This window comes from Hylobates moloch, unplaced genomic scaffold (genome assembly GCF_009828535.3).
Source record: "Hylobates moloch isolate HMO894 unplaced genomic scaffold, HMol_V3 SCAFFOLD_4, whole genome shotgun sequence".
Classification (NCBI taxonomy): Eukaryota; Metazoa; Chordata; class Mammalia; order Primates; family Hylobatidae; genus Hylobates; species Hylobates moloch.
The window spans coordinates 144,184,054-144,199,817 of NW_026652279.1; positions in this window are offsets into that span (position 1 = coordinate 144,184,054).

Here is a 15,764-nt window from a genome sequence, read left to right on the forward strand (position 1 = left end):
CATAACTACTATAATTTATTAAGAAAAATACAAAAAAAGATGTAAATTATGATATTAGACCCTCAAAATATGTGTGGGGACAGTGGAGTATTACTGCACAAGTGCTTTTTAAATTTTCTAATCAAAGTTAAGTTGTTATCAGATACCTTAAACAGCAGGTTTAAGACAACCTGCTGTAATTATAAGATTTCCTTTTAAGCCTAATGGTATCCACAAAACAAAAACCAATACCAGAGGTACAAAAAGACAAGGGAATCAATACATTCCATTAAAGAAAATCACTTAGCCATATATGAAACAGCAAGAGAGGAAAAGAGAACAAAGAATCTACAAAACAACCAGAAAAAGTAGACATTACAACCGACACTACAGAAATACAAAGAATCAGAAGAGGCTACTATGAAAAATTATGTAACAACAAAATTGTAAACTTAGAATACATTGATATATTTCTTGACACACAACAACCTGTAAACACTGAATTATGAAGAAATAGAAAGTCAAAATAGGACATTAACAAGAAAGAGGATTAAATCAGTACTAAAAATATTTTATCAAAGAAAAGCCCAAGAGCTAATGATATCTCTGATACATTTTATTAAACAATCATAGAAAAAGTAATACCATTTATTCTAAAACTCTTCCAAAAAACTGAGAAAGAAGAACTACTTCCAAACTTATCTTATAAGACCGGGATTGGCCTGATACAAAGGCCACGTAAGAACTGTAAAAAAAAGAAAACTACAAGATAATATTCCATATGAAAATAGATGTAAAAATTCTCAACAAAATATTATCAAACCAAATCAAACAGTTCATTAAAAGACGATTCACCATTATCAAGACCATTCCCATTTCACAGGGAGATACTGAAAGCTTTTTTGGAACAACAAAAATCTGCAACAACACAAGAATGCCCACTCCTGACACTTTTATTCAACATTGTACTAGAAGTCATAGCCAGAGCAATTATGCAAAAGAAAGAAATAAAAAGCAACAAAATAGGAAAGAAAAAGCTAAAATCATTTTTGTTTGCAGATGATGTGAACTTATATACAGAAAACACTAAAGACTCCAGCAAAAATAAGAACTAATAAAAAATGCAGTAAAGTTTCAAGATACAAAATTGACATACAAAAAGTACTAGTGCTTCTATATACACTAACAGCAAATTATCTAAATGAAATCAAGGAAAACAATTTCAATTGCCTAAAATAAATATAAAATATGCAGAAATAAGATTACTAAATAAATGAAAGCCTTAATACTGAAAACTATAAAACAGTGATAAAAGAAATTGAAAAAGACAAAAATAAATATAAATATATCTTGTGTTTATGGATTGGAAAAATTAATATTGTTAAAATACGTACACCAAAGCAATCTACTGATTCAATTGATTTACTATCAATATATGAATGACAATGCAATTACTATAAAAATATCAATAATGTTCTTCACAGAAACAGAAAAATCTGTAATATGTAAGGTACCACAAAAGATCATCAATAGACAAAGCAATTTTGAACATAAAGAACAAAGCTGGAATCATCAAACTTCTGGCCTGACTTTAAAATATATGACAAAACTATAGTAACTAAAACATCATGGCACTGGCATAAAAGCAGATACTTAGACTAATAAAATAGAATTGAGATCCCAGAAATAAATCCATGCACTTGCAGTCAACTGATTTTTGACAAATTCCCATAACCCAAAATGGGAAAGAACAGTCCCTTCAACACATGGGAAAGTTGGATAGCCACATATGGAAGAATAAAATTAGACCCTTATCTCACAGCATAAATGAAAATCAACTAAAAATGAATTAAAGACTTAAAGGTAAATCTGAAACTAAAATGCTACTAGAAGAAAACAAAGGTGTAAATCTCTGTAACTTTGGTTTAGGCAATTTTTTTTTCTATATGACCACAAAAGGTACAAGCAATAAATGCAAAAATAGACAAATGGAATGATATCAAAGTTGTTTTTACAGCAAAGAAAACATTCAACCAAGTAAAGAGACAAACTACAAAAGAGAAGAATGTATTTGCAAACAAAATATCTAAAATGGGTTTAATAGCCAGAATATATAAAGTAAAACTTAATAGCTAGAAAACAATCTACAGAATGGGAAAAATATTTGCAAACTATATATTCGATATGGAATTAATGTCCAAAATATAAAAGCAATCCAAACAAGTGAACAGCATGAAAACAAATAACATAATTTAAAAGTGGGCAAAAATCTGAACAGACATTTCTCAAAAGAAGACATACAAATGGTGAACAGATATACGGAAAAACGTTCAATGTCATATGTCATCAGGGAAATGAAAATTAAAATCAAATATCACCTAAACCGGTTGGAATGGCTATTGTCAAAAGACAAACGATATCAACTATTGGGGAGGATGAGGAGAAAACAAAAACCTCAGATACTGTTGGTATAAATGTATATTAGCATTAGCCTTTAGAAAATATTATAGAGGTTCCTCAAAAAGTTAAAAATAGAAATATCATAAGATCCAAAAATTCCACTACTGTATATGCATCTAAAAGAAATAAAACCAGCACATTGAAGAGATCTCTGCACTCCCATGTTATTGCAGCACTATTCACAAGAGACAAGATTTGGAATCAACCGGTATACATCAACAGATAAATGGATAAGGAAAAAGAGGTATATACACACAATGGAGTACTATTCAGCTATTAACAAGAGAGTAGGCCAAATACAGTGGCTCACACCTATAATCCCAGCACTTTGGGAGGCCAGGGTGGGTGGATCACTTGAGCTCAGATCACCAGTCTGGGCAACATGACAAAACCCTTTCTCTACAAAAAATACAAAATTAGTCAGGCATGGGGGCACACACCTGTAGTCCTGCTACCTGGGGAGCTGAGGTGGGCAGATCACTTGAGCCCAGGAGGTTGAGGCTGCAGTGAGCCGAGATGGTGCCACTGCACTCCAGCCTGGGCTATGGGAGACCCTGTCTTAAAAAACAAAAAGGTAATTCTGTCTTTCAACAACATAAATAACCTAGAGGACATTATTTTAATTGAAATAAGCCAGGCACCGAAAAGACACATACTGCATGATCTCAGTTATATGTTAGATCTAAAAAACTTGACCTCATAGAAGTGGACAGTAGTATGGTGTTTGCCAAGGACTGGGGTGGTTGGGAGTGAAGTGGCAAGATGTTGGTCAAATGATACAATATTTCAGTTAAATAGGAAGAATAAGTTCAAGAGATCTATTTAACAACATGGTAACTACAGTTAAAAACACATAGTATTCTTTAAAAATGTTAAGATAGCTATGTATTCTCACAACAAAATGACATGTATGTTAGGCAATGCATAGGTTATTTGCTACATTTAGTTGTTCCAAAAGTTATATTTCAAAGCATCACATTGTACTTGATAAATATATGCAATTTGATCTGTCAATATAAACAGAGCAATAAAAAAACAATGGATAGAGCTGGAGGCCATTATCCTTAGCAAACTAACACAGGAGCAGAAAACTAAATACCACATATTATTCTTATTTATAAGTGGGAGTTAAATGATGAGAACACATGGACACATAGAGGGAAACAATACACATTGGGGTCTTTCAGAGAGTAGGTGGTGGGAGAAAGGAGAGGATCGGGAAAAATAATTAATGGGTACTAGGCTTCATACCTGGGTGATGAAATGGCCTGTATAACATGACACAAATTTACCTATGTAACAAAACTGCACTTGTACCCCTGAACTTAAAATACAAGTTAAAAAAAAAAACTAAGGTTAAAAATGAATAACTCTTAAAAAACCCCCACAAACAATGGCATTGCAGAGATGTATAACAAATAATAATTTGAATGTGAAGTCAGGAATTGGTGTTACAGGGGCAAGATAAGAGGCTGAAATTTAACTTTATTATTAAATCAAGCATCGCCTGATTAAAAATTAATTCAGGCAAAATAGACTGGAAGAGAAAAGAGTGAGTCACATAGGTCAGTTGGGAGAATCTAGTGGTATTCTTGATGAGAGATTATGGTAGTTTATGCTCAGAGAGACATGGTGGGTTGGAAATTGTACAGATAACAAGAGTGTTTTAAAAATAAAAGTACATGCTTTTCAATGAATTCCATATGGGAGTAAGGAAAAGAACCAAATCAAGAATAAAATTTAAGGTTTTTATTAGGAAAACTTTATGTTCTACACAAGAGAAAAAAAGGGCAACTTGTATGGATTTGGAGTAATGATTGACATATTACACCTTTTGAGTTTCAGCTGCCTAAGGAACATACAATTGGACATGTCTATGGATGTTTAATATAGACTCCTTATTATTGAAATTATGTGACTGAGCACAGGTATACTTTCATTATTTGCATCTTGATTTGGCTTCTCCCAGAACAAGATACTGAGAGAAGAAAATAAGTGAAAATCATTTATTTGGCAGAAAACAACAATATGAGCATGGAGAAGTTAGTAAGGAGAGGAATTAAAGTTAATAATGGAGCACTATCTATCCAGTTACTATTATAAATGTCTGGAATTTCAATTAAAAGGTAAGTTCTCAAAAATGGTGGAAAGCACATGACTTTATTCTTTCTGAAGAGAGCTAGTATATATATACATAAACTATTACCAGTCACTAGAGAAGATGGTTCAGAGGTGTCAAATAATTACATATTATAATAAAAAATAAGTTTTTGCTAAAATAGATCTAATAGACCATTACAGGAACACAATTAAAATGTAAATATATGGAAGCATTTTCCAACAGTAGTATTAGTTTGCAGTGCAAGTGGGCAGAGGACTTGAGGCTTTGGAAAATGCCTACAGGCCAAGAGATGCTGACGTGTAAAGGCACAACCAAGTAGTGAGACCTAAACTATTTGGATAGAGCACTGAATATAACATCAACGGAGTGTTTTAAATCGTCCTAGTATTTCTCTATTCATAAGTAAAAATTCCTATTAACATTTTAAAAATATTTTTGTATAATTGATTCAATTCTTTCAAAATTAATTTCAGACTCAGTTTTGTAATAAAGCAGAATTCTATGGCTTTCTTATTGTCTTCAAGCATCCAGGAGTGACTGTACATTATATTAAAAAACTAGATCTTTTAATCATCTATCCAAAATATCCTTCAGAATGTCTTATTGACGTTTAAAATATAGTTTCAATATTAGTAAAATAATTTTAATGCCAAATGTTAATTATTCTAAAAAATAATTATTTTACAGCCATAACCACATTAAGTGACTTTTCTGAGTTCATTTATATCTAAATTTTCTTATCCTTAAAACTTTTTTGACTGTTTCAAAATGACTGAAATGAAATATCATTTAGAATAAAATTACTGTTTTCATAGTTGCTTTAATTTCAGTTTGCTCCATTATCTTTCTTCTCTATCTCTAATATTTTCTATGGATATGATTTATCACAGATACAGTTACTGAAGTTCTTTTCAACTAATTATTTGCACATTTGAATTATGCTTCTGTAATGGTTTGTTAAATGTATTTTAGCCTAAATTTTTATTATTATAATATTTAGTTGATATTTCCAATAAAGCATCCCATGTTTGTTTTGCTTATTTTTCTTATATATTATTTGATCAAACTTATATATGATATAAAATAAATGTTGGATAAGATATCAAACATGTCTTCAAAATAGAAATTTGATGACAACCAGTTTATCTATGATATATATGAAATGAAAAATTTTGCGTTTTAAACCCTTTACAGTACATTTCTATTTTGGAAGTATGCAATGAAACATGAACCTAAATACCTCCTAAAATATGAAATTATTTGTATATTTATCATTTCACCTAGTATAACATTTTATTAAGATATTTATTAAAATGACTACCAAATTTTTAAATTATTTAACTACCAATTTTAACGATAATTGTCTTTAAATTATTTATCCTGGGAATCTTTACCAGTACATGAATCAGATATAAAAGAGTAGTAATGTAAATTTAAATTTTTCTGCATATGACCAAAACTTTGCCAAGAAATAATATCTTTTTTATCTTCAACAACTTTACTGAAGTACATTGGTATATAAAAAAATGTACTGCACATATATAATGCATACAATTTGATGAGTTTGGACACAGACATACGCCCATAAGACCATCCATACAATCAAGGGAATAAATACATCCAGGACCCCCAACAGTTTCCTCTTGCCCTTTCGTTTCTTGTTTTTGTCTATGTTTTTGTTTTTTGGCAAGAAGACTTATTATGAAATTTACACTCAAGATTTTTAAATGATAAATATGATAGTTAGTTATAGGCATTATATTGTACTATAGATATCTAAAATGTATTAATCTAGCATAACTGAAAATTTATGACCACTAAACAGATCTCTGCAACAACATTCTACTCTCTGATTCTACTAGACTATTTAAGATATCTCGCATAAGTGGAATAATGTAATATTTATCCTTCTGGGCCTGGTTTATTTCACTTAGCATAATTTTCTGCAGGTTCATCTATGTTGTTAAATATGGAGAAGTTTTTCCTACTAAAATAGTAAATAGTATTTCGTTACATGTACATACCATATTTTATTTAGCCATTCATCTATAGATGAATAAAAAATTTAGGCTGTTTCCGCCGGGCACGGTGGCTCACGCCTATAATCCCAGCACTTTGGGAGGACAAGGAGGGTGGATCACGAGGTCACGAGATCGAGACCATCCTGGCTAACACGGTGAAACCCCGTCTCTACTAAAAATACAAAAAATTAGCCAGGCATGGTGGCGGGCGCCTGTAGTCCCAGCTACTCGGGAGGCTGAGGCAGGAGAATGGCGTGAACCCGGGAGGCGGAGCTTACAGAGGACGGAGATCCCACCACCACACTACAGCCTGGATGAGAGAGCGAGACTCTGTCTCAAAAAAATAAATAAATAAAATAAAAAAATGTAAAAAAAAATTTAGGCTGTTTCCATAGCTTGATTAATGTGAATAATGTTGCAATGAACATGGGACTGTAAACATCTCTTTGAGATCTTGATTTAAACTTTTTTTGACGTATACTGGAAATTAGGACTGCTGAATCATATAGTAGTTCTATTCCTAATTTGTTGTGGAACCTCCATATTCTTTTCTATAGTGGCTGGACTATTTACATTTCCACCAACAGTGTGCAAAGCTTCCAGTTTCTCCATATCCTTATTTATGTATTTGTCTTATTTATTTATTTTTTGGAAATAGCCAGAGTAATAGGTGTGAAGTGATATCTCACTGTGGTTTTGATTTGTATTTCCCTGATTAGTGATATTGAGCATCTTTTCATATACTTGTTGGCCATATTAATGTCTTTTTTGGAGAAATATTTTTTCAAGTCTTTTTACCATTTTTTATTTGGCTTTTTTTTTTTTGCTCTTAAGTGGTAGAAACTCCCTACTTACTTTGAAAATTAACCCCTTTTCATATATATGTTTTGCAAATGTTTTCTTCCATTCCCTAGGTTGCCTTTTCATTCTGTTTTTGTTGTTGTTGTTGTTGTTGTTGTTGTTGTGTAGAAGCTTTTCAGTTTGATGTAGTCCCACTTGTCTAATTTGGTTTTTATAATCTGTACTTTTGCTGTCACAGCCAAGATATCATTGCTCAAACCAATGTCAAGAAGCTTTTCCTCTGTTATCTTCTAGAAATTGTAGAGTTTCGAGTCTTATGTTTAAATCTTTTGTTTGAGTTGATTTTTGTGTATGGTGTAAGATAAATTTTCAATTTTTGTTTCTGCATATATGGATATTCAATTTTTCCAACGTCTTCTGTTGAAGGGACTATTTCTTCCCCACTGGGTATTGTTTGCCCCCTTGTCAGAGGACAGTTGTATATATATGCACAGATATATTTTTGAACCTTTTAATCTGTTTCATTAGTCTATATGTCTGTCTTTATTATAATACTGTACTTTTATAATTGTAGCTTTTCTATTTCCTTAAAAATGTCATTGGAGATTTTGATAGGAATAACATTTAATCAGTAGACAATTTTGTGTAATATGGATATTTACACAAGTTTAAATCTTCCAATTCATGGACACGGAATGTTTTTCTATTTATTTGTGACTTCAATTTTTTTCATCAATGTTTTGCAGTTTTCAGTATATTAGTATTTCACTTTCTTGGTTAATTTTATTCCCAAGTACTTTATACTTTTATGAAGCTATTGTAAACTTGATTCTGAACAAATGAATAATATGTAAAGAGATTGAATTAGTAATCCAAACCTCTCAACAAAGAAAAACCAGGAACAAATGGCTTCACTGGAAATTCTACCAAACCTTTACAGAAGCATTAACACCAATTCTAATTGAAGAGGCAATAACAATTCCAGACTCATCTTATGAGGTCATCATTACCGTGGTGTGAAAGCCACACAAAGACTACAAGAGAAGAAACCTGTAAGTCAGTATCCATGATAAATATGAATGCAGACATCTTTCTCAAAATACTAACCTAAATTCAACAACACATTAAAAGGATCATATACCATGACTAAGTGGAATTTATCCCTGGGATGTGAGTATAGTTCAACAAACACAAATTGAGTGATATGCCGTATTAACAGAATAAATGATAAAAATTACCTGATCATTTCAATAGATGTAGAAAAGCAATTTGACAAAAATTAACACACTTTTATGATTAAAAACTGAATAAACTAGGTATAGAAGGAATTTACAGACTACCTGTCAGGCACTATGTTCACTACCTTGGTGACAGGATCATGTGTACACCAAATCTCAGTGACACACAATTTACCCATGTAACAACTTGCACATGCACCCCCAAACCTAAAATAAAAGTAGGCAAAAAAGAAGTTTACCTCAACCTAATAAAGGCCATATATCACAAGCCCACAGCTAACATCACACTCAATGTTGAAAAAGAGAAATATTTTCTTCTAAAGTTAGGAAGAAGGCAAAGGATGAAGATGTGCCATTTTTGTTCAAAATAGTACTGCAAGACCTAGCTAGAACAATTAGGCAAGACAAAGAAGTAAAATGCATCTAAATTGGACATGAAGGAGTGAAATTATTTTTGTTTGAGAATGGCATGATTTTATATATAGAAAACACCGAAGACACCACAAAAAGCTGTTAGCACTAATACATTAAAATTACAAGACACACAATCACTGTACACAAACCAGTTTGCTTCTGTGCACTAACAATGAAGTATTTAAAAAGAAATTTAAAATTCTGGTCACATTGATACCATGAAGTCAATCAGCTATTGAACTGTTAAACCGAATTGTTTTTAATATACTTAAGGATGGATTAATAAATTAATAATAAGCTAAATACATTTTTTTCTATGATTACATGATGCTATAGCAAAGTCCTATTGCTTTCTGGCCAGAAATTCATAATTAAGCAATGAATCATAGAACTAAATAAATCAAATAAGTAATAGTATTTAATTAGACATTCTTCTTGTAGTTAGTTGCTAGTTTTTCAATTCAACCTGAGTTCTATAGCTGTGGTTCCATTGTAGAGTTCTTAAACATAACATTGACCATCTTGGAAATGCCTTCTGATTTATATTTCTTTGGATTTAATTTATTAGTATTAGCTGTGCAAGTTTGGGTTGGAATAGAAACATAGCCATATGTGGAAAGCTTTCATAATATATTCAATATGTCTATATATTAATAAGAAAAATAATTTAAAATAGCAAAGGTATTGAAACTATTCAGCTGTATAAAAGAAAAGGAGCTGTTCTATAGTAATAATTAGAAATATATCTTTATCCATTCATCCTTTAGTGGACATTTAGGTTGATTCCATATATTGGCTATTGTGAATAGTGCTGCAATAAACATGACAGAGCAGGTATCTCTTTGATATATTGATTTCATACCCATATTTTAAAATTCTCATTTCATATCTCTACTTCATACCTCTTACATACCACAATGTCAATATAAACAAAGTTGAACTACTATTTGCCCCCAAAGTTTGCCTGCATGTGATGAAACCTTAATCAAACTAGTTTCCTTTGATAGTATTTCAGATTTAGAAGTCATTCTTAATCTCTCCTTCTTTCTCATGAACCCACCTTCTCATTTTAAAAATATATAAAGTTGGCCGGGCGCGGTGGCTCACGCTTGTAATCCCAGCACTTTGGGAGGCCGAGGCGGGCGGATCACGAGGTCAGGAGATCGAGACCACGGTGAAACCCCGTCTCTATTAAAAAAATACAAAAAAATTAGCCGGGCGTGGTGGCGGGCGCCTGTAGTCCCAGCTACTCGGAGAGGCTGAGGCAGGAGAATGGCATGAACCCGGGAGGCGGAGCTTGCAGTGAGCCGAGATTGCGCCACTGCACTCCAGCCTGGGCGACAGAGCCAGACTCCGTCTCAAAAAAAAAAAAAAAAAAAAATATATATATATATATATATAAAGTTTATTTTATTTAAATTTTAAATATTTCTGTAATCCTTTTATTAACTACTGTTTATATCTATATTTAAAATGCTGTTAATTTTCAAATGAATTGCTATGCCATCTGCATAAAGAGTATCCATTTTTTACATGGCAATGAAAAATGATATTTTAAAAATAAACATCTGTTCACATTTTGAAAAGACTTTTAAAGTCTCTCTAATTACTTCCAGGTAACAGTCAAATCTTTAACATGAATTTGAACGATCTATAGAAATGTCTGTGTTAGCATCCCTGTATCAGTTCTTGTCTGTTTCTTTTAGACATGTGCTCATTGAAAACAGATGCATTTTTCTATACTATCTCTTTCAGGCCTACCTCAGTTTTTTTCCAAAATATTAATGAAATAAATTAAAAAATAATAATTAAATGAAGTATTTCAAACTACAGCTTTTTAAATATTATAAATACATTAAGAAATACTCTAATTTGTTAAACATATGGGCTTGTAAAGACAGATACATGGATTTCAGTTCCAATCTTGCTATTAATTTTTTTCTTTGATCTTCAGCATAATATTCCACAGAAAATCACACTGGTTCATTCCAGTGACAATTTCAGTATAATTGAGCCTGGTAAGAAGATAAACATTTTAGTTCCCTTAAGAAGACACAGGAATGTAAGAGGATAGAAAGACTCATAAATGAAAAAAGTATTACCAAAAGGGGGTTAGAATCAAAAAAAGGATACATTAAGAAGTTCTAAAATACATTGACATTGAGACTTTGGTAATATCTGACCATCTCAGGAAACTGGCTACAGGTCAATCTCTGTAATGTAATGTGATGGCTGATAGTCTCTCCTTGGGACCATATGTACCAGAGGCAAAACTTTGCTTTATAAGCTGAATGTTATGTGGCCACCACTGCTCAGAGAAGATCCTGGGGGTCTCAAAATTCCACTAATGTTTGCAAATGTTATTGCTTGTTAGAGGAAAAAAGTCAATATCACTTGATTATCTTTCCTCTGTTTTGCCAAATCCAGGAAGAGAATGGATTCTGCCACTGTCTCTTTCAGTGACTTTTATGATACATTGCACCGTCAAAAAGGAAGTGTGGAGATAGTCAGATCTTTATGCATCCTTTCAATATCTTACTGTATGAATCCCACTGGAAGAACTTTTGAGGATCTCTGGAACGTTAACAGGGGAAAAATATTTTACCCTCCACCCTTATCTTCCATTTCAGTGGAAATAATGGTAAAGTGTATCTAAATGGAGATTAATTTGTCCCCATACTATATTTAGATTTCTACTTTTTCTACTATACCTATAAGTATCATCAAAGTACTCTGGCAAATATAAAGGATAATATGAAAATCATGAATATAGATTATACTAGCTTATCTGAACCCTTGCCTTCAAAATATGAAAAGAAATATATACATCATGCAATATCAATTCCTCAGTTTAAATTTGGCTATATGTCCTTTACCTGTATGAATTTTCCACTCCATTAATTTTCCACCATCACTTACTACATTTCTTTTTAAATTATTAAAATAACCAGAATTTCATGCTATACAAGTCTTAGATATACAGAAAGCTAAAATAAGAGAAATGCACAGATGGATACTGCAGGTATAGCCATTCTCCTAGGCTTATTTCATGATCACCATGGGATTAACTTGTAAATAGGATGGTGTCAAGAAGGGTGAAGGCTCTAACATTTTCTCTGCTTTCAAGCTAACAAGTTATCCTTCCATAGTTTTATGGTTTGCTAAGAGAACATGTGAGGCACTCCATATCGGAGACAAAGGATTTTTTTTTAATTTCTGAATAGCAAGATGGACAAACTTCATAATTACATCAATTCTTCTACTCCTGCATCTCTACTACAACCCAGATCCTCCGCATATGATGCACGTATGTTGAGGTGTACTCAGCACACACAGTGGGTTTGTGTCACAGATGGTATACCTCAATATTAGAAAATCTCAGTCTTTTGTAATGAACTGCAAATAAACCTTCCCCATCTGTTTCCTAGATGGACAACTTATCTTTATTAAATTGAGTAGTAAATAATCCTGCCCTGAGCCCTGGAAGAAAACACTGTCTTTATCTTCCAGCGCTGTTCACTATATAACATCCTTGAAAAGTAATGAAGAGAGAGGGGGGGAAAAGGCTGTTTGTATTTTTATTTGTAGGAGTTACTGAAATGTTAAAGACGCCATGGATAATTACTTCCCAACAGTGGAAAAGACGATTGTATGGTATGAATGAATGGTGGGTGTATTAGTCTGTTCTTGCACTGCTAAAAGATACTAGCTGAGACTGCGTAATATGTAAAGGAAAGAGGTTTAATTGACTCACAGTTCCACATGGCTGGGGAAGCTTTAGGAAACTGACAATCATGACGGAAGGCAAAGGGGAAGCAAGGACCTTCTTCACATGGTGACAGGAGAGACAAGTGCATGAAGGAGGAGCTAACACTTACAAAACCATCTGATCTCATGAGAACTCACTCACCATCACAAGCATGGGGGAAACCACCCCCATAATACAATCACCTCCCATGAGGTTCCTCCCTTAGACATGGAAATTATGGGATCACAATTCAAGATAAAAGTTGGGTGGGGAAAAACCATATCAAACCATATCAGTGGGGATCTTGGAGGTGAGAATGGTACTTGGACAAAAATCTGTCTGTATTTCCAATTGCTTACCCTGGAAATTCTACTTTAAATTAATTAATTAATAAGCATTTACTGACCACTTATTATACATAATTGCATTAAATTAATTCATTTTTAAAGAATGGATATTTTGTTTAAAATGAACACAATTCAGCCAACTGCTGCCTTACATAAATACGTTAACATTCTTCAGTCATCATTTTATCTGCCAATGTGGACCTAAACTGAAAACAAATTTTAAAAATGGGGACAATAAAAAGAGAGTCTGACACAGGAAATTTCTCAGAGGATCCAGGCATGTCCAGAGAGTGGTGAGTACTCAAAAATGATTGTGACAATCATCTGGGAAAGTGTGTTGTATGAAGTTATGATAAGAGCACTGGAAAGAAGGTTGAAAAATATTTCAAGCAAGCTTCTCTTAATTTGTAATTGCCTTTTGGTTTGCCCTCATTACTTAAGCTGGTCACTTTCTTAAGAAAATCACTATTATAAGGCTAATAATTCAATTTAATTGCATTTTAGTTGAATGTACATTTACTGTAATTTTACATATGTAATTGAGTAAATCATCCAAGAAGAGTAGTCTCACTTTATAAATTATGCAAATAGTTTTTGCAAGCAATAGTGTTAATGTACTTACTGTATAATAATTCATACCGTTGTCACTAGAATTAGTCTCAGATTGAACCCACTACCACTTACTAGCTCTATGACATTAGACAAGTTTCTTAATTTCTGAGTCTCATTTTCTCTTGTAAAATATCAATGGACTTTGTACTTACACTAACATTTCTTGTGAGTATACAACACATTTATGCATGTGAAGTGCATAGTACTATACTGGAGTAATTGTATCCACTTTATATATAGGAGGAACTACAATATTGGCATTATTATTATTTCAGAGAGCAGAGTAATCTTCTTGGGGTAGCTACCTCTGAAGAAAACGGAACAAAGATTATAAAGTAAAAATGATACTTACAGATGCTAGGCAGAAATTTGAAAGTATAAGATAATACAGTGCAAAGATAATTCCATAAATTAGGTGGTAAGTATAGTAAACTTTCTGCGATTATGGAAGATAGGATCTTGTTTCAGCTACCTAACTGAAATCTATTGCATCAAAAGGAGCCACAAAGTAGTATAACAGAGAACTGGGAATAATTAATTCAGGGCAATGGAGTTTCTGAAAAATGTAGGTGAGGATTCTAAAGAGAAAGCAAAACATAAAAAAGTAAGAGATTGGATGTCATGCCATCCAAGATAAAAATATAGTGTCCTTTACTGTTACTTATGAGGTCATAGATGACCTTTAGACAGTTCCAATGTCCATGCTATTTCAGGTTTGTTCTAAATCTATAGGATTTGTAGTAGAATAGGCCACTGCAAAATATTAGACTTTCTTTGCCTCTAAATTTCTAAATTTCAGGCATACTGTTAGGAACGAACTTGTTATGATTAAATAGTGAAAGATGGATTAATGCTTTAAACAGCATTAAAACTTTTTATTATACTGCTAAATGTGGCCTTAAAGAGAAACAATATTCTTCATTTTACATACTGAGCAAACTAAACTCAGAAATCATAAACGCTGCATGAGATAACCCTAGACACGACAAGACTCTGTTTTTATACTGTAGCATATCCATTACTCCATAATGGCCCATCATAAGAATACTTACCATGGCATAGTCAAGTATACCAATTTTGGGAGAGATTTTGAAAGAATCAACATACAATAAATAAAAGAGAAGTACTGTAGATGAAATCGGAGGACCTAAGTACAACCACTTTGACAGTCAGCTGTATGTGCTCTTTATTTACCACTGTACCTCCACACATACTGTCACAGGGCTTTGCCTATCCAGCTGTTCAACAAAATGTCTACAGAATTGATTTGCTGTGTTTAAAATTTCAATTAATTTGCCAACACTGCTTATACTTATTTATCCCAGAACCTGCAGAGATTCTCAGAATGAAATAACATTACGCTTAGTACTGGTGGGAAGAAAGAGTATTTGCCTTGGTTTAAATTCTTTCCCTTAGTATCACTGCATCTGTGTCTTATGAAATCCACAAAAGAGCTCTGTTTTCCCTGTTGCTAGTGTTTAACATCAGCGTTCTCAGAAAAGTAAGTAGAATTGAGTGAAAAGACAATTTTTAAACAGTAGCCATTACAATTGAGGGAGTGCTAGAGGAACTCTATATACATTCCCATTTTGACAAATTTTATTTGATTTATTTTCTCACTTGTATTACTTACTAATAAGGGATTGACTGATGGACTCATTTATTCCACAAACATTATGAGTATTTTCCCATTACAAGGTGGTCAACTTGGGTGCTGGAATTAAGTGTAACAAGACAGATTTTGTCCTTGGCTTGAAGAAGTTGGGAATCTCGTAAGAGAGGCATATTTTAAAAAATGTATGCAAACAATTCATGTTAAAATACATGTCATTAGATTGTATATATAACGAGGTTACCTACACTAGTATGGAGTTTAAGAATGGCTTCTTGTGAAGGGATTTTTAAAGAGTAAAGGTAAAGAAAAATTAGTCCATGGAGAGAAGAGAAAAAGCATGCTTGGCAGAGGAGGATTTGAAATTCTGGAAATACGAAGCCTGTATATGTTAGGAAATGAAAGCCTTT